This window comes from Nelusetta ayraudi, unplaced genomic scaffold (assembly GCF_046127955.1).
Source record: "Nelusetta ayraudi isolate G7.1 ecotype Tasmania unplaced genomic scaffold, CSIRO-AGI_Nayr_v1 ptg000005l, whole genome shotgun sequence".
Taxonomy (NCBI): Eukaryota; Metazoa; Chordata; class Actinopteri; order Tetraodontiformes; family Monacanthidae; genus Nelusetta; species Nelusetta ayraudi.
In genome coordinates, this window is record NW_027466055.1 from 4,619,833 (window position 1) to 4,641,512 (window position 21,680).

A 21,680-nucleotide genomic window follows, 5' to 3' on the forward strand; every position below is an offset into this window, starting at 1 on the left:
CTGGAGATCTGAAGTGCTTTATTTCAGACACGTTCTGTATGGGTGGAAATAAAATTCAACATCCTTACCAGTGTCCTTTTTACATTATTCATCAAAAGCTGCTCTTATGTGCCTGCTTAATACTTCCTCAGTGGGGAAATTCTGATGGTAAAAACACACACACACACCCACACACACACACACAGTTTTCTACAGTTCAAATGTCTGTATATGATAGAGGTCAGGTATGTTTTGTTCATTTGTTCATTGGTAGGCTTGACAAACAGCGTTAAGTTTCCTCTAAATAATGGTTGATTGATGTTTCGCAAGTCAAAGAAACACATTCAGCACATTAAATTCCTTACTTTAGTCTTAGTTTTGATAGTTTTAATTTTATCATCACTGTTCAAAATTAATAATCAATTAATCAGGTTATTGTTTATTTATCACATAAAAATTCCACTCGGAATTTTATGTTTCCATTTTTTCTCCATGGACTCGAATGGACTTTTAGCTTACTGCTTTGGTTAGGTTTATATTTATGTTTAGAGTTACGATAATGGTCATGTTTAGGGCTAGGGTTAGGCTTGGAGTAGGTTTTAGGGTAAGGGTTGGGTTTAGGGTTAGGATTAGAGTTGGGGTTAAGGTTGGGGCGGGTTAGGGTTAGGATTTGGGGAAGGGGTTAGTGTTACAGCTGGGGTGAGGGTTAGGGTTGGAGTTAGGGTTGCGATTAGGGTTAAGGTTGGTGTAAGGGTTACCCCCAATTTGCACTAAAAGCGTCTCTGGCGCATGTTTGGGGTTGGTGTTAGGGCTACTGATGGGGTTCATTTGGCCTGGGTTTGGTGTTAGGGCTATAGCTGAGGTTAGGGTTGGGTACAGAGTTACAGCTGGAGTTGGGGTTGGGACTAGGGTTACAGTTGGGGTTGGGGTTGGGGCTAGTGTAATTATAAGGGTTTGGGCTAGTTTTGGATTGCAGAATTAGATTGTATACTATAGCATGTTCTAATTATCCAGCTAGTCATATTGAACCTATTCTCTATAGTCCTATTGTGTGTACTGGGAGTCCCTGCAGAGTGACAACATTCATGCCATTTTGTTGAATGACATAAGAGGAATGAAGTAAAGCAGCTTAGATAATCAGTACAGCATTAGCATCAGTTTTAGATTGGAACACGCTAAAGAGAGTGACCTGCCCCCATGAATTCAGATGCTCTTTGGCATCCAGCTGGAATTGGAGTGACTTGACGTTGCTGTAATAAAAATGTCGATCGATTGGTCTGTGCTGTACCACAAGGTCAATCAGGGAGTCTCGGACAAGGAACAGCAGAGGCAAAAAAAAATAACAAAAGCCACAGAGCTATTCAAGAAGCAGACTTAATCACATTTGGATTTACAGCACAATACAAATCAATGTTAGATTAAGATTAGAGTTATCCCATCAGGTCACCATTTCATAAATAGGAGGCATAAGCGCTGAAATGCACAAGTCACAATTCTGTCTATATCCTAAAGAGATTGTACAACTGGAATTCAGACAAAACAAAACCAACAAATCTCCTAATATCCGACATTTACACAGAGTCCTCAGATGGCTGGGTGAAGGAGAATGAAAATTTGATTTGGTTTGTCTGAGAACACACCTGTACACAGACACAGACGGACAGACACCAGGTACACAGTCCTGCACCAGATCAGTCAGTCACTCAGTGACAGGAGTGTCACTTTCCTCATTACCCTAACTGTCAGTTTTAAATTGGAAAAAACACACTGTCAAGTATTAGTTCAACTGTGATATCAATTCTATAAATATTACATTGGGTTTTACAAAGTTGTTATTGTACGGCCCTGACCTTGGCCAGAGTTTTCATTCTTTTTTCTTTTTCCAGAGTATTCAGATTTCAGCCTCAGACAAACCGAATATCTGCGTGAGTCATTAAGCCAGTGGTTTTATTACAGAGGCCAATTAGTCTCACACAAACTGACTGAATTGCCTGCTTATCAGTTTCTGTTTGCACACATCCCGCACAACTGTCCTAACACACTCAAACACACACACTCTTTCGCGCGCACACACACATGCACGCGCGTACACTCACAACAACACACACACAATAAACTGTTAAGTCCAGATAGAGAACGTCGCGCTAAGTATGTTTGCTTTCCTGTGGTGCGAACCCATAGATAACAGTTAATGTAATCGCCCGTGTGTCTCTTATCTGCCAACTCTCATTGAAAAGTTGTTAGAAAAGTTTGACGTTTTTTTGAGGTGGCCAGAATTTTAACTAGTATAGTGGAAAGACAAAATATGCACAGACTGATCAGTGTGAGCCAAAAGTTTTGTTTGGCTGCAAAATATCTTTGGTCTTCATCGGTCCTCCTCCAGACACCTCCACCCTGCCTGATATCTTACCTGTGCTTTTATTTTGGTCTAATGCATGAGAGATCTTTTTTTTTTTTTTGTTCTTATTGCTGGCTGTATTGCCACACAAAAAAAAAACATTCACTCCCAATATTGGTTTGGCTCTGCAGCTAAATTAGACATCCAATCTTAAAAAAAGAATGTTTTTCTTGAAAGTAATTGTACAAGGTATTTAGCATTTTCTGAGAAAGACATGGTGTTCCTCTCATGATTGTTCCTCCCCCCTGAGCTGCCACCTTATCGTGGTGGGGGAGTTTGAGTGCCCGAATGATCCCAGGAGCTATGTTGCCTGGGGCTTTATGCCCCTGGTAGGGTCTCCCAAGGCAAACAGGTCCTGGGTGACGGGACAGACTAAGAGCAGCTCAGAAACCCCTATGAAGCAAATCAAAAAGAGGACCGTGACGTCGCCCGGTATGGCGCAACCGGGGCTCGTATGCGAGCGCCTGGCGGCCGGGCCTTCGCCCGCGGGGCCCGGCCGGGCCCAGCCCGAAGGAGCGACGCGGGTCCCACCTCCTGTGGGCTCACCACCAACAGAGGAAACCGTAGGGGTCGGGTGCAGTGTGGTTCGGGCGGCGGTCGAGGCGGAGGGCCTCGACAGCCCGGGCCTCGGAAACAGCCTCTGGCTGTAGGGACATGGAATGTCACCTCGCTGGGGGGGAAGGAGCTCGAGCTGGTGCAGGAGGTCGAGAGGTACCGGCTAGATATAGTCGGGCTCACCTCCACGCACAGCATGGGCTCTGGAACCCAGCTCCTCGAGAGGGGCTGGACTCTCCATTTTTCTGGCGTTGCCCGCGGTGAGCGGCGGCGGGCTGGGGTGGGCGTGCTTATTGCCCCACAGCTTAGCCGTCACGTGTTGGAGTTTACCCCGGTGAACGAGAGGGTCGCGTCCCTGCGCCTTCGGGTTGGGGACAGGTCTCTCACTGTCATTTCGGCCTATGGCCCGAATGGCAGTGTTGAGTACCCGGCCTTCTTGGAGTCCTTGGGAGGGGTGCTGGATGGTGCTCCGACTGGGGACTCCGTTGTTCTGCTGGGGGACTTCAACGCACATGTGGGCAGCGACAGTGTGACCTGGAGAGGCGTGATTGGGAGGAACGGCCTCCCCGATCTGAACCCGAACGGTGTTTTGTTGCTGGACTTCTGTGCTAGTCACAGTTTGTCCGTGACGAACACCATGTTCGAACACAGGGGTGTCCACCGGTGCACTTGGCATCAGGATGCCCTGGGGCGGAGGTCGATGATCGACTTTGTGGTCGTGTCGTCTGACCTCCGTCCCTGTGTTTTGGACACTCGGGTGAAGAGAGGGGCTGAGCTGTCAACTGATCACTACCTGGTGGTGAGCAGGATCCGCTGGCGGGGGAGGAGACCGGAAAGACCTGGCAGGCCCAAACGTATTGTGAGGGTCTGCTGGGAACGTCTGGTTGAGCCCTCTGTCAGGACGGTCTTCAACTCCCACCTCCGGGAGAGCTTCTCCCAGATCCCGGGGGAGGTCGGAGACATTGAGTCCGAATGGACCATGTTCTCCACCTCTATTGTTAACGCGGCTGCTCGTAGTTGTGGTCGTAAGGTCTCCGGTGCCTGTCGTGGCGGTAACCCCCGAACCCGGTGGTGGACACCGGAAGTAAGGGATGCCGTCAAGCTGAAGAAGGAGTCCTATCGAGCCATGTTGGCTCGTGGGACCCCGGAAGCAGCTGACACGTACCGGCAGGCCAAGCGTGCTGCAGCTCGGGCGGTAGTGGAGGCAAAAACTCGGGCTTGGGAGGAGTTCGGGGAGGCCATGGAGGAGGACTTTCGGTCGGCCTCGAAGAAGTTCTGGCAAACCGTTCGGCGCCTCAGGAGGGGGAAGCAGTTCGTCACCGACACTGTTTATGGTGCAGGCGGGGAGCTGTTGACTTCGACTGGGGATGTTGTCCGGCGGTGGAAGGAATACTTCGAGGATCTCCTTAATCCTGCCGTCACATCTTCCGCGGAGGAAGCAGAGGCGGGGGACCCGGGGGAGGACTTGTCCATTACCCGAGCCGAAGTCACCGAGGCAGTCAGGAAACTCCTTGGTGGCAAAGCTCCGGGGGTGGATGAGATCCGCCCCGAGTACCTCAAGGCTCTGGATGTGCAGGGACTGTCGTGGCTGACACGTCTCTGTAACATCGCGTGGTGGTCGGGGACAGTGCCTGTGGACTGGCAGACCGGGGTGGTGGTTCCTCTTTTTAAAAAGGGGGACCGGAGGGTGTGCTCTAATTACAGAGGGATCACACTCCTCAGCCTCCCCGGTAAAGTCTATTCCAGGGTGCTGGAGAGGAGGATACGGCCGATAGTCGAACCTCGGATCCAGGAGGAACAGTGCGGGTTCCGTCCGGGTCGTGGAACACTGGATCAGCTCCATACTCTCCGCCGGGTGCTCGAGGGTTCATGGGAGTTCGCCCAACCGGTCTACATGTGCTTTGTGGATCTGGAGAAGGCGTTCGACCGTGTCCCTCGACGCATCCTGTGGGGGGTGCTCCAGGAGTATGGGGTCCGGGGCCCTCTGTTAAGGGCCGTGCGGTCCGTGTATGATCGGAGCAGGAGTCTGGTTCGCATTGCCGGCAGTAAGTCAGACTTGTTCCCAGTGCGTGTTGGGCTCCGGCAGGGCTGCCCTTTGTCACCGGTTCTGTTCATTGTTTTTATGGACAGAATTTCTAGGCGCAGCCAGGGGCCGGAGGGAGTCTGGTTCGGGAACCACATGATCGCGTCTCTGCTGTTTGCAGATGATGTGGTCATGTTGGCTTCATCGAGCCAGGACCTCCAATGTGCGCTGGGGCGGTTTGCAGCCGAGTGTGAAGCGGCTGGGATGAGAATCAGCACCTCCAAGTCCGAGGCCATGGTTCTCGACCGGAAAAAGGTGGTTTGTCCTCTCCGGGTCGGTGGGGGGATCCTGCCTCAGGTGGAGGAGTTCAAGTATCTCGGGGTCTTGTTCACGAGTGAGGGGAGGATGGAGCGTGAGATCGACAGGCGGATCGGTGCAGCGGCTGCAGTGATGCGGTCGCTGTACCGGTCCGTCGTAGTAAAGAAGGAGCTAAGCCGAAAGGCGAAGCTCTCGATTTACCGGTCGATCTACGTTCCCACCCTCACCTATGGTCACGAGCTTTGGGTAGTGACCGAAAGAACAAGATCGCGAATACAAGCGGCCGAAATGAGTTTCCTCCGCAGGGTGGCCGGGCGTACCCTGAGGGATAGGGTGAGAAGCTCGGCCACCCGGGAGGAGCTCGGAGTAGAGCCGCTGCTCCTCCGCATCGAGAGGGGCCAGCTGAGGTGGCTCGGGCATCTGTTCCGGATGCCTCCTGGACGCCTCCCTGGGCAGGTGTTCCGGGCATGTCCCACCGGGAGGAGGCCTCGGGGAAGACCCAGGACACGCTGGAGGGACTATGTCTCCCGGCTGGCCTGGGAACGCCTTGGGGTCCCACCGGACGAGCTGGAGGAGGTGACTGGGGCCGGGGAGGTCTGGGCATCTCTGCTAAGGCTGCTGCCCCCGCGACCCGACCCACGGATGAAGCGGTAGAAGAAGAAGAAGACATGGTGTTCTGGCAATGCTTCATTAAGTAAGTATCCTCTTCTTTTAAAAAATAAATAAATAAATAAGCCTTCAACATTCCTTCATATTGGTTTTGTTGTTAATGTAGAAAAAATGAGTGCTGCTCATTCTGAAAAGATTGTTTTCAAGACATTACCAAGTAAAAGAGCTGATAATTTAAGCTTATTTATATGGTGCTGCCATGTTTGTCTACTTCACTTTCTTCTCTTGGCCCAGACCTCTGTCTCTTTTAACCCTTTAACCATTTAAAAAAAAAAATCCATTGATGGGTGCATGAAACAGAAGGAAGACTGGGCCAATTAACACAGAGAAACAAAGCTCGACAGTGGGAGATGGAGAGAGGGAGCTCGGGTCAAGGTGCTCGTCTGCCAATGGAGGCGAGACGGTGCAGGATGGGAATGGTAAACACGGAGACAGAGAAACAGTGCGGGAAAATAGTGGAGAGCAGAGGTGAAGAGGAAAAGAAAACACGCGGAAGCTGTGAAGAGGCACCGTGTGAGTGTGGAGTGGGAGGTCGGAAATGTGCCGGGGCCCAGGGATCCTCAAGGAGAAATAGAAGAAATGCAGCGTGACAAAAATAAAACCGCTTGGTATAGCCTTGTTCCTAAAAAAAAGAGTCTTGAAAAATTAAAAGGGTTACTACATTTTGAATGAAATTACAGACAAACGTGGGCATGTCTTAGAGCTGACGATATAATGAGATGATGTCTTGGTGCCCGACTGTCTCGAAACATGTTCCAAGTATCCAGAGAAAACGTCCTTTTGTATTCGTCGCAGGACCCACTTACACTTCGTCGCCCACGGGGCCACTTTTGTGAAATTGCATTAATTTGTTAAAAGAGTCACACTCCTCGAGCAGCTCTGCTCAGCTCTCCACAAACACATTTGTTATTCTTTCCTTCCCTCTTTCTAGGAGTCCCTTTATTAGGGCAGCGGATAGCGTTTGGGTGGGTGAGTGCTGATTTGTATTCCTTTAGCTCTAATTAAATTTGTTCTGGTAATACAAAAGAGAAAGCCTATCAACAAATAAAGGCAACACAAACAAGAGGGATGCATACATAAAACGAGACAAATAAACCTGCTTTGGGGCAGAATGTTTCGATGTGCATGATGAAAAACCAGAACACCGCTCAAGGAAAATGAGTAAAGGAAGAGATTGAATTCATTTTTCCCTCCACCGCTTTCTCTCAAAGTGCGAGAGCTGAATTGCGATTTCAAAGTCTGTGGAACAATGCAGGCCAAATTACTTTGACAGGGAATTCTGACAACTCAACTCAATGCAATTATTTTAAACTTTTTATAGATCCCGATAAAGTTATTCGACCAGATGTGCTCGATGGAAATAAACATAATTTTAAGGCCAATGAAATTGAAAGTGTTGTTCTGAAGGTGAACATTATTATTATTATTATTATTATTATTATTATTATTATTATTATTATTATTATCATTATTATTATTATTATTATTATTATTATTATGTAGTTTAGCATGAAAAGGGTGAATGTCAGGTAAACCTGTGTCAGTTAACTTTTGGGGGAACTGTGTGGTGTAACCACTGATCATTGAAATCCTAAAATGTCCCCCCAAAATATCGAAGAAAAATAAAAGGGGACTTATGTTTGTATCAAGTGGCTATTCATTCAACCAATCTCATTTCAATTCATTAATTTTAATATTAAATCAGAAAACTTGACACATTGGACCAATGATTTCAACATGTTGCGAAAAGAGCAAATTCAATCAAGTTGCATCCAACTGGTCTCTGCGATGCAGCAGTCTCAGGGTGATGGTGGAGCGTCACCCTGGACAAGTTGCCAGTTCATCACAGGGCCACGAGACATAAATAGACATCCACACTCACACCTACAGACAACTTAGAGGTGCCAATTAGCCTGATGTGCAAGTCTTTGAACTGTTAAGAAGCTGAACCTGGAGAGAATCTCACAGCTTGAGCAAATATTATGAGCTCCAGTCATTTTTACTGCTTTTTAAAAGTAGGTTTTAAATAATCAGCAGCCTGTTTTCCTGTGTTACCAAAGGCATACTATTCTGTTATTTTATCAGTAGTCGCTCTTCCACATAATAGTTTAATGGTTTAAAATAGATGAAGAGACAATCTAATAATCTAAAAAAAAAAGTCATGTAAATCTAAATAAACTGTTTTCTCCTGTATTTGGGATTTGTTCCTATTGAAATTAAGTGGGACAAAGGCTGAACATGGATTCATATACCAGCTGATGCCTTATTGCAGTGAAGCAAATAAAATCACCATGTTCCGGTCTCACAACAGTATTTTAACAACCTTTTTAGACTGGAACCGGGCACATTGTCAGCATGTATAAAAGTGTGCAGTGTTGTGTAGTGGGGATTTGTGATGACAGCTGCCTCTACTGCAGCCCTGCTTGATACCAAGACAAGGGTGTATTAATGTTTTCCCTGCTGAGTAAATATCATATAAGCTTACCGCAATACCACAAATGTCAATAACTGCCATGCCATGTCGAGGAATGGCACCATACTGATTTTTACAGTTATCCTTGCTGTTCTAGTCTCATCTGCAGCAAGTTTTGTTTATTTTTGCAATGACTCATAAATGTCAGTCAGAGAAAATAAACTATTTATGTTAAAGGTAAAATTGTGCCTGAAAAAAAATTCCTCCACTTAAAGAGTTGCTACTCCTTTTTTAATAGTAAGAAAATACAGTCTCTTTCTAAAGTCTTTTTTTTTTCGTATTTGTTTCCAGCTCCATGTGACTCCTTCACAGATAAGATCTAATGGAGAATTTGTTCGGTTCTCATGCTGACAAATCTCAACCCCAACTACACACCCACACAGTGGGATCCATTTGATCCAACTCTGCATCTGGCTGTTGGACATGAGGACAGCAGAGTCAGCTCTATTAGGACAAGGCAGAAAATGAAGACGACTCACGCATACAACACGCTCTGTCAGTGAGGAGCCAACTCTGTGGCGCACAGGGAAAAGTTTGAGATAAAGACCGCACATCAGAGACGTGAGCTGGATTGTTTGGAAGGCAGAACAGAACACCTTTGTTTGATTGAACGCACTCCAAACTGTGAGTATGTTTGCCAAAAAATTATAAATCAATCAATACATAAATATAATGCGCCAACAATGTAGAAAGACGAAATGTGTGACAATATATTATTGGTTTCCCCCACCGACAGCCAGAACCTCTTAAATTTCCATCCAATAAAAATGTGTGGCTCCAAATCTGCAAAGCGCTTTACATATACCAAGTTTCCTCTGTTGGATTAACTATGTTTTTTCAGTTCTGTTAAAACAACCCAGTTTTATCAATTCAATCAAATACCAAATATAGTTTCTCAAATGAAGGTGCAACAGAGACGTGGTTGTGAGATGAAGGATCTGCATCATTTTAGGAGAATTTGGGATGGAAGAAATCACAATTATTTTGATAATATAATTTAATGATCGGATGGAAAAGTTATTATACATAGTTTGCAGTACAGATAAAAAAAAATAGCTGCTTTGCTTAATCTGGTGCAGCCATCTTGTCATTTACCTGAGTGATCAATACAAACTTAATCTTACCTGTGGATCAGTGTTTGACTTCACCTGACAATGATGAAAACATTTTCAAAAGCCAATAAATGCACAAGCAGTCCACAACTGTCATGAACTTGTTGTGCACCTTAACCAAAAATAACATAAATGGTGTAACGTTTGGAAATGAAGCCCATGGTGCGTGCACAGGACACGCATGTCATTCAAAAAGGATTAATGTGAGTGCTCCAGGTTGGATGCAGGTCATGCCAAACAGAAAGGTAGTGCTGGTTGAACTGGGATTATGATGGGATGTCACTGGCCAACCATCTACTGTATATATACTGCTTCTTCTCACCTCTGTGTTTTCCTTTTCCCTGTCTCCATTTTACTTCGCTCACCCCTCTCCTCTCTGTGGTCTCGGAATAAATTGTTCTCTAATCTCACTTTTAATTCTCTTCCTATTAACCTCTTGCTATCATTTTGTTGTACCATTTACCCCTCCATTCACACGCTTTGAAATAGCCTTCTGAGCTAAATTGCAGTTTATTTTAACATCATGACAGAGATATGCTGAGTTAATTGCAGGCGGCAAATGAACGTCACAACAAAACCACCTGGCGAGGGCTGGAAGTGAGTGGATATCAAATGCAGACGTTCATCTCGGGGAAGCTCTGCCAAATAATTTATTCTTTATTGAAATCAGCCTTTTCTGTTTGCTTCTTTCATTGAAACCATATAAAATGAGCCTGAAATACAGAACGTAAGCCACAGCTAATGTGGTTTGCAGAGGATCTGACACTTTCTCTGACTTTTTAGATTTATTTTATGCACAACCTGCAGTTAAAAATGAGCAGATCGATTAGAGGAATCCATGACCTGGTAACTTGCCTCTAATTGAATGACAAATGAAGTGACTGTGCAGGGATGTAATTTAGCATCCAGAGTTTCATAAACTGAAACATGCAATCAATGAGTTTCTGAACACATATATGACTTTAAATAAATAATTTCAGAGGGTGATCATTTATATTCTGTATAGATACTGAATTGTACATCTACAATTATCCTACTGACTCACGGGGCCAAAGCTAAACACAACAAAATGCGGGAAGAAAAACTCTTCAAGAACATGTGACAACACACTGTAAGTTGCCTTTACTTTTGCATGCTCCCAGTTTTAAGCTTTGGTTTTATGTCTTCCTTTAATTTGTTTTAGCAGTTTCAATGTAACAACAAATTAAACAATTATGAAAAGACAGCAACAAATGTACTGTTATGAGTTCTAATTAATTACAATAAATCATATATTTAGCTTAAACATGGATGGATGGGCCAGTGACGAGTGAGTGGCACTTGTCCACCCTGGCCCATTACTTGCAAGGTTGCAAAGCTTGAAGTTGGAAGCAGCATTAAAATTATGTTAAAACATAGGATTGTCCTGCACATATCAGTAATAAACATATGACTTTCACAACAGCTGACACTAAAATCAGCAAATGGTGATGTTGATGTGACATTTTTCTTTGGTTTAGTGAAGAAAAATATCTTCATTAACGAAGGCAACAAAATGGTTATCATACTTTAGCACTCAACAAAATATTTTCAGCCGTAGTAGTATTGGGGTATCAGTGGATTAATGCTATTCAACTCCAGCCCTGATCTCACTCCCATAAAAGCCTAATTGTGGAGGAAACACCTTTTGGCCGGCCCAGTTTTCGCTGTCTATGCCCACACTGCAATTTCTGCCCACGCCAGTGTAAATACCATTCCAATCTCAGAGGAGACTATTACACTGCATGCGACTCACCCTTCCCTCGGCACTTAACAGCAATTTACCAGTAAAGGTTTCGGAATTCATGGGGTTACACCAGTAGCCTGTAATGGGCTCATCCTCGTTCCTGACTCAGAGCTGTTCATAATTAGGCAGCTAGCAAATTTAATGGTGACAAGCCCAGAGCTGACACCATTGGTTTTGATCTCCTATGAAGTGAAGATGGCAGCTTTCTGCAGGGCTGTGATATTTTCACACCGTCAACTCCACATTAGGCTAGTGTCAGAAGCCCCGACTTGTCCGAGAGCTGGCGCGTACCTAAGGAGGCTATTCGCCTGCGGCATCAGGGGAGCGTCGTCTACATTATTTTCATTTCCAATGACTGGCGGTCCAGAAGCAAGGCAGGTCTTTGGGGAAACAGGAGTCTTAATTGGCTGAGCTCATGGCAAAGCATTTAAAGTTAGAAGTGCACGAGGCACGGATCGCAGGCTGAGGCCGGTCCCCAGGTGAGAGCAGAGCTAAAGGAGCTCGGAAAGTCTCAGAGCAATTTGCCGTGGATAGAGAGAGGAATACAAAGTGTGTGTGAGAGAGAGAATGGGGAAGAGTTGAAAGATGGTTGGTTCTGTTTCCAGTCATCTATTTGCTCACAACGTCTCTCCTCCTCTTCTTCTTAAGAACATGTTTTCTGTCTTGTGAAAATCAGGCCACATTGCAGGAGATTAATTCCCAGTTTGACCATGAAACTCTGTGGACTACGCGCCTCTGTGGTCAACACCAAGATCATTTCATGGTCCCATGACTTAGAAGCTTGTCTGGGGTTCCTTCGCAACGTCACAGTCGTAAAAAGAAGACACAAACCAGTAACAGCAGACAAACTGACAACACTGTGTCATCCATATTTACGCCTAAAGTAACAGAAAATGGAATCCAATGAATATTAGTATGCATGGAAACAACATGTTCGGTTAATTATTACAGATCATGCAATTTTTGTAAAACACATTCATCTATGTGTGATCAGCTCTCACCTCCATCTCTCTTCACTTCCCCTCCCCCACTGTTCGCCCATCATCGCCCTGCTTCTTTTCCAAACACCTCTCTGTCTCTGCCTCAATTTGCTACCATCATTCACCGGACCATCAGCTCTGTCTGGTCCCGGCATGCCGTCAGCCTTCGCCAGTAGCGTCACAACTCCATGGGAGGTCTATCTGCTGTTTCGCTGCCAAACACCGCCCCCCCCCCCCCCCCCCCCCCCCCCCCCCCACCACCACCTCCCTGGACTTCTAAAACTCACCTGGTCGATTCCAAGTTCTTCTGTTGAATCACTTGTACTGTTTCTGTTCCCTTCTGTTTGCTTTAGCACAACACAAGTATATTCTGCTTTGATCTCCAGCCTGTGACACAGCCCCAAACAGGCCTATCAGTGTTCACACTGCTCCGAGCTGAGGGCTTGTTTGAGCCCTTCAGCACTTTGTCACCCCCCCCACCCCCCTCGCTGCAGAGTTTGTCTTCCCGTGGAGCTGTGCTCTGTCCAAGGTGATCGGCGGCACCCACTGCTCCACCACTCGCCCATGCAGTCCAGTTTTGCACAGCTTATCGGCAGGTACTTCTACAGGATCCTTCCGCAGCACGGGTCCCCTCCCTCGTTGATGTTCCGACCAGGCTCTCTAGGGTTCTCCATGTGTCTGCGTGGGTTCACTTCAGATACTCTAGCTTCCTCCCACAGTTCTGAGACATGCACATTAGGCTAATGGGCAACGTTAAAGTGTGCTTAGGTGTGAGGGCGAACGGTTGTTTGCGTGAGATTAGCTAGTGACTTGCCCAGTGTGTTCCTCACTTTCACCCCAAGACAGCCGGACTGTACTCCAGCACCGCCACACCCCTTATTGTAGGAGACGGTTCTTTCACATTTTATCACAGCCATGTTTTGGTATGTTATTTATAGCATCATCCACTGACCAAACAACCACAGATTGTCCATTCCAACGATTCAGCTTTTTTCTTGAAATTGGTTTTCAATTCGTATTGAACTGTGACTAGTGAAAAACAGAGAAGCATAACCCAGAGCTTCCAAAAGGATTCACTTATATATTTTCTCATTGTGTGTTGTTCTTCTCGCCCTCATCATTTGGTCAAAACCTCCAGCAACGCAATGAAAGCATGAATCATATTAAGTCGCCCTGGGCTTGATATTGGTTGACAGTCAAGTGACAAATGAGAATCCAGTGAGATTCTCATTCAGCTCACTCGACTCCGAACTCCAGCTCAGATATTCCCAGACTCCACTTATGCTTGATGAGACTCCAGTGTGTATTCCATGTTCTTCGCGCCAGGTCTAAAAGTCTTGCTCAAGTTTTTATTTTTATTTATTTTTTATTTTTTTAATCAGCTACTGGAGCTTCGCTTGAGTCACTCTCCCTCCCGGCAGGAACAGCAGAAAGTGGAGTGGTTGCTTTGCTGATGAGGTCTTTGAAGGGAGGAATGACATAAAAAAAAAAAAAAAAAAAAAAAAAAACTGCATGGCAAATCAATTATTATTTTTTATTGTGTAATGGAAAAAAGTGAATATTTCTGTTTCATTTGTTCATTCAATTATTCAACTTGGCCTGGCAGACAAAATACAGAAATTCATTTATTTGTTCCTCTAACATTGATTTTGTTCTTTCATCTTCTACTTAAAAAGAAACCATAACAAAATAACAGCTGAACTGTGATCTTGAGGTAATGAACATTGTTATCTCAAGATCACACAATTATAATTAGTTGTAGCAAAAAAACACCTTCCATCATTGTTTGAAATTATCTAAGCAGATGATGATGTGATATCAAGATGTGAAATTACTTACTTGTTTTTTTTTTTTTTTTCATTTTTTTACACTACATATTTTGTTTTCCTGGCCAAATTGCACAAGTAATTATTTTCTTCTTCATTTTTTTCCATTTTAATTATTCGTTTTGTTCTGTGATGAATGCACCCTCACTCCCTTTCCTTTGCAAGTCAGCTGTCCAATAAGTACCATATGTTGGTATGCATGAATATTTTGTTTTTTTCTTTTCATTGGCTGCAGCCGTCCTCCTAAACCACATGTACATACCTACAAGCAGTAGGTATGTACATGTGGTGTTTAAGTTGATGCCATAGGATTAGCAGCCATTTGTGTTAAAAGCAGTTGAACACTTAATAAAGTGGCTGCTGAGTGTATTTGCACTGTCTGCTCACCAAGTAAATTTGCATTTGTGGTGTGTCCTGATCTGTGCCTGTTTTTATTTTAATGTTCTTACAAGAACTGCAGCGGTTTGCCTCTTTGACATGTCATGATTCATAAACGGCTGTTCACCAGCCAGTGTTTGGGGTAGAAGCTCGTGAGAGTGTGCCTTCGTGCATGTTAGTGAACGTGAAGAATACAGATCACAAGTTTCATCTTCGCTTTGAGAGACCCGCTTAAGATTTGAATGCTTTTACCAGCTGAGCTGACTGTTTTCCAGTCGCTCCGGCCAATTAGCCCAGTGTGTGCGTTGTTGCAGCTCTACCAAGGTGATAAATAATTGATGGACCGGGCCAGAAGCCATGAGAATGAGAAGGAAGCTTGTTCTTCTCACATCACTACAGCTAATTGCAGACAGATGGGGAGCAGTAAAACCTGTAATGGCAAAATACAATGTGATTACCAGGATAATCGTTTGTTTTATTGCCATAAAATGTTGCCGCCATGTAAATATTTAGGTAAAAGTGTCATCGGAGGACGAGTAAAGCTACTGTGCCGCCGTGGTGTAAGAGTGCCGGGGTGCCTTTCCACCCGTGGAGCGACAAGAGCAGGGGGAACCTTCAATCTTGTTTCATGCTGTAAAAACTTCCATCACTGACAAACCTCATCTCTGTTGACAAAGATGAAAGAGTGAACTTCACAGCGGAAGAAAGTCGCTGTGATTTTCCTTCTGTGGCGCAGCAAAATGTGGTGGATAGAGGCTGGGGGTGGGCAGGGGTGTTTTGCTGCCGTGTTTGTTAAGCATGTCCTGGAGCTGCAGGGAGCGGCGCGCTGGGAAAACGGCACATTGTGGAAGGAGACGGGGAGGGAGGAAAGTGGCGGAAAAGGAGGGAGATCTTTGATGAGGCCCCGGGAGTGTCTCTAATGAGAAGCTCTGCGAGGGGAGCTTCTCCTTTCTTCCAGCGCGGAGCCGAGCCGAGCCGAGCCGAGCTGCGCCGCGCCACAGTCTCATAATCAAACCAAAGACATAACCAACGGCCTTAATTAAAAAACGCAAAATCACCAGCCCTCCTCATGCCTCCTGCAACACAAACTCCGGCAGGAAATCTCTGAGAGAGCATACAAAGGGAGATTATGGCATCAAAAGAGCTGTTTTTCAGTCAGTCTGATTTCTCTTCTCCTTCTCTTTGTGCCCTAAAAAATTATGTTAGTTTTATTTTTCTCTATGATGAGTCATTTTATCAAATCTCTTCACAGCAAACGTCAACAGCTCTTCATGTAGTGTTAAAAACAAGTTGTTGGGTGGGTTGTTTAAACTTTGAGGATTGACATGGTGGAATATATATACACACACTCACGTATATATACGTGTGTGTGTGTGTGTGTGTGTGTGTACAGCGGTGTGAAAAAGTGTTTGCCCCCTTCCTGATTCACACTTAAATGTTTCAGATCATCAAACACATTTAAATTCTACTCAAAGACGCAAGTAAGCCCAAAATGCACTTTTTAAATGAAGGTTTTTATTATTATAAATGATTTGTTCTTATAAAATACAAACCTACATGGCCCTATGTGAAGAATTGACCCCCCCGCCCCCAGAACTTAACTGAGGTTTATCACACCTGAGTTCAATTAGCCACACCCGGGCCTGATTACTGCCACACCTGTTCTCAATCAAGAAATCACTTCAATAGAACCTGCCTGGTAAAGTGAAGTAGACCCAAAGATCCTAAAGTTTTGCTGACACGGAAGTTCGGGGGGGGAATGTTCAACGTTTGAGCCCTGTGTCAGTCGCTGTGAGTCAGTCATAATATAACAAAGATATTGAGAACAATACGAGTTTGGCTCTAACTTTATCTTTGTACACAAGCTCATTTCCTCCCCTTTGTTCTCAAATTTTGTCCTAAACTGCGTCTTATAGCAGCACATGAGATGTTGTGTTGTAACCAACACACAAGTGACCATTATTACAAACACTTTGACCCAAAAAAAATCCACAATCTCTCCTGTGTTATAGGGTCAAAGTTATTTTAAAACAATCTAAAAATATATGTAAAATCAAAGTGAGCACCGGAGAAGAGCAACTGTGGGTTCCTGTGTCTTCCTGCTGATCTGCCTCCCTACAAACGTTTCCGCAAGACAATTTTCTGAACCACTGCACGTTTGCATGTGTTTGCTTATGTGCACAATACGCCTGCGTGTGTGCATGTGCATCTTTCTGCATGAAGCTCAGAAAATAAAAGGTTTTTCGCAGCTCGCCTCCACAAAGGTGCGGCTGGCAGCCTCAGACTAAAATGAGAGATTTAGTAAACTGGTCAACATTCCAGTAAACATGTTCAGCTGCTGATCAGGTGGCCGAGCGAAAACTAGAACAAAACACAGGTTTTCATGTCAAAGTGACAAAAGCATTAAAATACTAGGAATACACAATAGTTTGCTGAAATGTGAAGGTTGTGTGGTTGAGCTGGATGTACATCTTTGTTTTTACTTCATAAATGCTGATTTTATCTTTTTTGCCTGTCATTACTTTTAATGCACCCTAAAAGAAGGAATCTCAAGTGCCTTAAAGAAATAGACCTTCTGTTTTATACCACCATTTGATTTGCTTTAAAATTCATGACATATTAATGTATCAACACTTTTGTAATACCATTTTGACATTTCCCATTTCAAAGTAAAATTTGCATGCGTTGAGAGGTGCTGTGGGAACACAAATGTAAGTTTTGTCCTCGGCTATGCATTTTAAAAAACATGTTTGCGTTCCAGCCGGGGCAATCCTTAGTAAAAAAAAAAAAAAAAAAAAAAGAATGAGAGAAAAGAGAAGAAAAAAAGCAACTTTTTAATGAGATGTGGCCGAGCAACAGCATGTTGGCTTAATAAACTGGGGAGCTCTCCCTCGGAGTGACTCTGGGTTAACAGCAGCAAATGCTGCAGCAGCGCCGCACTGTCTCCGCTGCTTAAAAGGACATGAATAATGCAGAGAGTGGATTAGGGTGGTGCACAGCCACGTATTTGCTCCGTGGTTATTTGCTGCATAGCATAATTTTCTAATTAGGATCTGCCTTTTATCACAACAGGTCAACATTAGCATTGGGGTATGTACTGTATGCACTGTAATTACGCTGTCAGGTAAATTTAATAAACTGCTGCCTCATATGCTTATGCAGGAGGAGCGGATGGGATGAAACTGAAATGAAAGCACGGCCTAATTGCCTTTCTGTGGCTTTAACCCCATAGCGCGTTTACTGGCACAAACAGGGAGACTTTTCAAACATGAAAAGAAAACGTATGTATTGTAAATAAGGAAATCAAATGAAAACATTTTTAATCAGACTTACTGCACGGCTTATGTCGCTCTCTCAAAATTGCTAATTAAAAATCAGTGCGTTAATGCAGCTTCATCAGCACACTCCATTTCACTGAGCACGTGTCACAGGTTTGCCTCGATTTTTAATTACACTCTGCATGCTAATATGAAACATAAACCCAACGTTTACCAGAAGGGACTCCATTTCATTTCACGCAGTGATGCTCTCTTGTGTTTATGAAACAAGCAAGCATGCGTCTGGCCGTGCATCCAACAAGGATGATGTACTGTCAGAGCTTAATAAGCTTTTTATGAAATTTGCAGAAAATATATCCGCCAACTGATGATACCTTTGGATGAGGACGGGGGGGGAAAGTGAGAACCAATTTGTCTAACTCAAAGAAGATTGACAGTGAGTAATTAATGCTGCAAAAGGGAGACGAACAGCATTAATAAAGGAAGTGAGCAAGACACCGTCAAAAGCTAAAAATGGGAAAGTCACTGAAAATCTCGACACCTCCCACCCATATTTTCCGACGCTATGATGTGAAAGTGAAGGTTGCGCTATTTTGCAGCCAAAATGACAAACTTTAATGTTGTACGTGGCTTCATACAGTCACAACACTGTGTGTGTGAGAGAGAGCAAATATCACAAAACCCAAAAAATAATTTCCCTGTCATCAATTACCAACCCTGAACCCTGATTCAAGTCAAGACTGATGACAAATGACTTTCATAAAGTACGCTGCTGACAATCGATGGTGAAAATAATATAGGTGTCATTAATATTCCGAGCTGCTTCCGAACTTGTGTGTATATATACAATAGAGAGATCAGATTCTTGAATCAGACGCACAAGTCAGGAATTCTTTCCCCCTGCTTGATCATGATTGAGTGGGTACAGATGACTGTCTTTTAGCAGCCTAATCAGCAATCACAGGAAATTTTCCTTTCACAAATTGAAAGTTTGTCATTATCATATATATATATATATATATATATATGTATATGTATATATATATATATATATATATATATATATATATATATATATATATATATATATACTTATATATATATATATATATATATATATATATATATTTTATTTTTTTAATGTCCACGTCCACCATAGGTTAATTTTGACTTAAGCTCTGTTTTCAAGGGAAGGGATTAAACATCCATTATAATCAGTAACCATCCATCACTGTAATTCTTGTTCTGAAAAATAGTGAAATGTGTATTTTTCATTAAACATAATAATTCATTGATGAGGACTTTTGCCATGTCATGAACAGAAACTCACTGTGGTTTGGAATGATTACTTATGCCCAACTTGTAACTGATACCTGAGTAATGGTGATGCTATCACTATATTTAGGACACTATTCTTCTCAGAAGGTGGAGGTCAAAAAAAGTGCCATTCAGCTTCTAACTGCCACTGCTCTCCAGCTCCATATTAGCTGCAGCTGCCACAATCACGTTATTCTTCTCACTGCCACCTGCTACTCCTTCGTTCTCATCAGTCCCATCATTAATCCCTCTCTCTCTTTTATTTATTTATCTACTTTTTACCAAGTTGATTAATGCCATTACAGCTAGGGCTTCTGAGACAGACTTGGCCTGCAGCAGTGGCAGCAATCAAGAGAAGGCTCTCAATTTGACACCACCAAGAGGACACAAGTCTGTCAAAATGATAATATTTGATATTGATGCTGTTTTTCGGATTTGTACCTGTAATGCGACTAATTTAGCTGCAATGCAAGTGGCTCAATGCATGGTTGTGCTCATCTAGAACACTAGTTGTGTTGGCTGCTATTGGGGCTCAGATAGTGAAGATGGCAGCCACGACAGAGGTAGTTGTCTGGTTTTACTGGCAGCCATCTTCACCTTGCTGTCCTCACGGAGTGGCGCTTGCTTGTGGGGCAAAAACTGATCCCACCGCTTCCGCTGCTGCTGCCTAATTGAAGGAGTCACTCAGTGCTTGGCCAGGACAAGAGCGACTGATTGCCCTCCTCCATGTCGTATCTTCCTTTGCAATCATAGCAGAGGCCCATCTCAGTAGGACAGTAACACCAGCAGAGCCCAATGGAGGACTGGTGTGAGGTTGGAGTCTCTCCTGGCCGACGATATACCTGGATTTCGCCAAGGCTTTTCTGCCAGCCGTATCTGGGCCGCGTGATAGATCCTGAATCAAGAAACAAAACAAACAAACCCTGTGGCGTTAGTACGTGCTGGCCTGAGTAATGGATTATTTGCAGATAATATCTGGCTGGCATTGTAGACCATGGAGTTGGACTCGTGACTGAGGTTCTACAATATTAACACATTTCTGGGTGGTTGGTAGCAGACAGTCGACACAGGAGCAACCATGGAGGGCGTAAAACATTTATTGTTGCATGGAAACACCGTCATTAGACACCTTGCTTTATACAAGTCTAAAAAAAATGATTGCTTTGATTTATTACTTAAATAATATGCTTATAATAATCATCAAAGATAACACTGAGAACTTTAAAGGTCCAAAGGGTGAAATTTCAAAGGGCTCTGTTTGCATGAAAATGATTGCATTAAATTCAAAAATATGGATGTAGGTAGTGCAAGTGCAAGTCACTAAAAATGAATTATAATCATGCTTTGTTTGTTTTTCTTTCAGTAGTATTATTAATCAATTAATTGTATAAAACACATTCATACTTCCACAATCACATCACTATATTGCACCTCAGTAATGGCAGAATGTAGATCGAATCAGGTCTGGTGATTTTTGTAAGACCATGTGGGATATCAGCGACAATTACTAAGGTCTTAAGACAGAGAAACGGAAAATTTCTCATTATTATCCATCTGCTTGTAAATATATTTTTTTAAATTCAGACATTGAATTCTGCGACATGAGTGAAGATTGTCAACTCAAAATCGTGTTTTATTTCGAACAAAATCATTTGTTTTGTGTGTGTTCAATGCAGAATGATCTGCCCATGCTGCTGTCCTTGCAGATTCTCTGCCTCTTGTCTCCCCCATTGAACATGGCTCCTTGTGTTCCACCCCCTAGCAGACCTTGAACAGCATCTGCACCAAATGGAAAAAAAAAAAAAAAAAAAGCAATGGTGTAATGGTTTGCTTTGAAAAGCCACTACACTGTTTCCTTGAACACCAACCACAGTTCATGGACAGTTTATGTTTTTTTCCCCCTTCTTTTCTGCCACAGTGTCTCACCAGATCTTGCAGGAGGATGGATAAATAGATATATAAATAAATAAATAAATAAATAAATAAACATGTCAGTAGCAAATCTGCTGCCAACAGGCAGCCTGTAAGAGGTGCTTGTTTACAACTTGTAAGGCTCCAAAGGAAGAGCCTGCACCAGTTTGTTTTGGTGTGTGTGTAGTGCACAAGCGTAACATTGGTTGGTGAAATGATTTTGAATACACCTTATTTAAAACCTGAAATTCAAAGCGGTTGGGTTTCACGACAGCCGCTGTTTTTATTTTCAAAGTAAACATGTATGCAGAGAGAAGTGGCAGAATAATCTTGAGAAACAAGGTGATGATAAGAGTTGTTGGTAGCAACAGCTGTGCTTCAGCGATAGCTGACTCATATTATAACAGGAATCACACCCTCTGACTTCCTGTCTTATTTTGACACCTGGAGCAGAGAGAGGAGAGACGACGTTTGACCCTGTCATCTTGGCTTTACCGGGTAGAACAGCTCCGTGAAAAGTGTGAGAAATTAAAAGATCGCACTAATGAAGCCACACACACACACACACACAAACCGAAGATTTGTGCATGTGGATTGTCCAGCTGGCGCTCAATATTAGAATAAATTAACAATGCTGAATCTTGTCAGACTCAGTCAGGTGTGAGGGAAAGGCAGACCTCAGGTGGAAAGAAAAATCT

General features: G+C 43.7%; 1 protein-coding gene and 1 long non-coding RNA gene across 2 annotated transcripts in view; both read left to right on the forward strand.

Annotated features, from left to right (window-relative positions):
• Positions 1-21,680, forward strand: part of LOC142904391 (uncharacterized) — a 329,108-nt gene that overhangs the window by 252,128 nt on the left and 55,300 nt on the right. The gene's annotated exons all lie outside the window — the stretch shown is intronic.
• Positions 16,460-19,988, forward strand: LOC142904352 (uncharacterized). The gene is made up of 2 exons (XR_012929381.1): positions 16,460-16,640; positions 16,760-19,988. It is a non-coding gene; the product is annotated as an uncharacterized LOC142904352 (long non-coding RNA).